Here is a 3896-nt window from a genome sequence, read left to right as displayed (position 1 = left end):
TGTTGAAGATTCTGCTGAGTTGATACTTGGTACATTTGATTTTGAAATATTTCTTGATATTGTATGATTCGTACTGTTACTTGCTTAGCTGTCGGCTGGTTGCGTTGCTGATTACTTCTCTGCTGGTTGAGGATAGGTGACTCGGAATTTGAACTGGGAATAAGTTTATCCTGTATCGGCGTAGTAGGTACGCGTCTCACTGTATTTTTCAATAGCATCGTTTGTGCGACTACTATGCGACTAACTATCACTTCCTGTCGAACACAGTCTCGACTCTCTTTATCCTGTTTTGCGGTAAGTTCTTCAAAGTCATCAGCTAGTATTGCTAATTCTGTTAAGCTCGAAAAGTCTCGTCGTTTGATGTACTTTTGGTACTCTGTGCGCATATTTCGGTATATTCGCTCCAACTGCAAATCTTGGTTCATGCCTGTGTGTCGCATTACATATTTAATTTCCAGTAAATAATCTTTAAAACTTTCTTGCTCCATCTGAAATCGTGCTCGCACCTCGTCTTCTAATTTTTCAAAATACCTAGATGAAAGAAAAAATTTTAGAAAGTCCGTTTTGAAGCTTGATCACAGGTTCCAATGCTTATTGTTGTTGCGGTACCACATCCGTGCTCTGTCTTCAAGCAGTATGGGCATCATCCTGGGAACTAGATTCACGTTGATGTCGTCAAGATTTGCTAACTTTTCTATGCTTTCCACAAAATCTATTGGATCCACTCCTCCATTGTACCTTACAGACCATTTCCGTATCTGCTCCACGGTTTGAGCATACGATAAAGCCATGGTGTACTGGTTATGCGAACGTCTTGCAAATTTCTCTATTAGACTAGCTTGAGTTGAACTATGAGCGAGAGTATTTAGATTTTATCTTATGATCATGTTTGCTTGTGCCATTGTAACGTGGATATTAGTTTGATTTTATTTTGGGAAGTCTGTCTGTCCCTGCTCGGGCGCCAATTGTAACGACACGGATTCTCCCGTTTTGTTATAATGTATGCTGGGGTATCTTCAGTCTCTTCCAGAGGTCGCTACAATAAATTTGTATTTGCAAGAACAGGACTTCTCAAATTAAAAGTGTTATGTTTAATGTATTGTTTATTTAAATTATTTATTATTCATTCAAAATAAAATTTATTCATGCCTATTTATTTAAAATTTCATAAAAATATTATATAAAACAAGAAAAGAAATTAATTAAGTAAAGCTTGGATGAACTGGTAATTGTTTCTTAACTCGGATGACACGTTGACCATGGAGGTTGATAATTTGAAATTGATGGTGTGGCTCTTGAGAGAACGTTGGCAATATTGATAATTTGGGATTGATGGTATTGGTCTTGTTACTTGATTGATGTTACTTTTAATTCTACCAGTGTGAAATAAAAGGGTTAGCAAAAATTATGTTTTTATTTATGGAATATTTATATAATTGTGTTCAAGTACGTTGACTTAAAACCGCCTTCGTACTTTTAAACAATTATATAGATATTTTTATGTATTATACACCTAGGCTTAAAACCGCCACTGTTTCAGACAATTTTTAATATGTATTTATTTTATATGTTGACATATAATGCCACCGAGTGATCATACAAGACTCACTACATTCTTAGAAAATTGCGCCGTCGTTTATACGCATCCTCTTGAACTAGTTGTTTAAAAAAAATTTGTTCATACACGCAAATACACGCAAATATGATGTCTCTTTATTTGATCACAATTTTTGAAATGTTGTTTTTTGCCGTAAAAACACGCGTTTCGAGTGCGGTCCACTGGTTCGGTATATAATTCCTGTAATTAAACTGCATGTACGACAGATAGTTCTTAAATGCGGTGTAATATAATATACTCACTTGAAGCAATGAAAAACTGCAGCCGATAAGTGTTATTTTTTCATAAATTTCTTTTTAAATTCTTTAATTTTTGAAATTTCATAAATCGTTTTTTCTTTTATTGAATTTTTGTGCTTTGGTGCTTTTTTTTTGCAAAATAATTGCACACATACAAAATCAGCTGATAGAGACAGCAATTAAAATTATTAATCACAGAAATATTACAAGGTGAATAAGTGTTATAAAACGATTCAATAATTAGATTAATTGTTTATTTATTTATTTTTTTATTTATTTAAATGCATTAAGGGACAACCCTTTTTATTGCAGTATCTTAAAGCTAATTTAAAGAATTAAAATAACAATAAAAAATACAAGAAAATATAATAAAATAAAAGAAGTAATTAAAGTTTTTAGAGAATATAGTAATAACAAACGTAAAAAGTATTAAAATTATATTTACTGATCAGCGAAACAAAAAGAAAACAGCATAAAATATTTAAATAACAGAATTTAAGTTAATAACAAACAAATTACAATAAACTTAATTATATAGCAGCAAAAAACAACCAAATCAATGAATAAAAAAAAGGAAAGAAATTAATAAAACAGAATTAAAAAAAAAAAAACAAGACAAATAAACGTGACGTTAACACAGTTCATTTTTTAACAGTTCTTAAAAACACTCGGGTTATCTGCATTTCTGGTTGTGCTTGAAAGAGCATTCCATGTTCTAACAGACTGAATAAAAAAAAATTTAGTAGTGGAGGCAAAATTATATCTGGGAATGATGAAAAGACGAATCTGTTAGATCTAGTTAGCCTCAAGCAATCAAAAAGGTACTTCGGCGTAGTAGTGGATAAAAGTCTGAACAAAAATAAGCAAACTCGAAACTGCATATATTGTTCAATATCACACCCTAGAATCACATTTCTATAAATGCCTAAGTGATCGAAGCGTCTATGGCCAAAAGCATATCGCGTGCAGCAGTTTACTAGGCATCGTAACTTACATTGTGACCGAAAAGTTTCCGGAAATTTTAAATAAAACGCAAAATTCTTAATCTTCATCAATATTTATTTTATCTCCTTCAAAATATGCTCCATTAGAAGCGATACACAAATGCCAACGTTTCTTCCAATCATCAAAACATTTTTTATAGGCGCTTTCCGGTATGGCTTTGAGTTCCCTCTGCGAATTCTGTTTTACGTCTTCTATGGATTCAAAACGCGTTCCTCTGAGTGGTAATTTGAGTTTGGGAAACAGGAAAAAGTCACACGGTGCAAGATCAGGTGAATACGGGGGCTGTTCGATGGTATTTATTGAATGTTTGGCCTTAAAATCGTTGATAATGTTGGCTCGGTGCGAGGGAGCATTATCGTCATGAAAAATCCATGAATTATCCTTCCACAATTGAGGCCGTTTACGGCGGATATTTTCACGCAAACGTCTTAAAACAGTCAAATAATAGGCTTTATTGACTGTTTGTCCTTCAGGGACGAATTCATGATGCACCACACCACGAATATCGAAGAAAACAATCAGCATTGCCTTGATTTTCGAGCGACTTTGGCGTGGTTTTTTCGGTTTCGGCTCGTCTTTTCCTCTCCATTCCGATGATTGTTGGCTTGTTTGCATGTCGTACTCGTAGACCCATGTCTCGTCACCCGTTATGATGCGTTCCATGAAAGTTGGATCGGAATTGGCACGATCAAGCATGTCTAACGAGACCTGTCCACGATGGTGTTTTTGGAACAAATTGAGGTGAATCGGAAAAAGCCGAGCGTTGACACGTCGCATACACAAATTGTCCACCAAAATCAAACGAGCCATCTCACGACCGATGCCTAGCTCTCGTGCTATCTCTCTAACCCTCACATGAGGATTTTGGAACACGATTTCCTTTGCCTTTTCAATGTTTTCGTCGGTGGTAGAGGTCGAAGGTCGTCCAGAACGCGGCATGTCTTCGACGGTCGTACGACCGTCCTGAAAGGCTTTGTACCACTCATAAACTTGAGTTTTCGATAAAACTGATTCCCCATAAGCCTTTTGTAGCA

Source organism: Teleopsis dalmanni, chromosome 1 (assembly GCF_002237135.1).
Source record: "Teleopsis dalmanni isolate 2A chromosome 1, ASM223713v2, whole genome shotgun sequence".
NCBI lineage: Eukaryota > Metazoa > Arthropoda > Insecta > Diptera > Diopsidae > Teleopsis > Teleopsis dalmanni.
The sequence above is the reverse complement of the archived record's forward strand: the minus strand, read 5'-3'. Positions refer to the sequence as shown.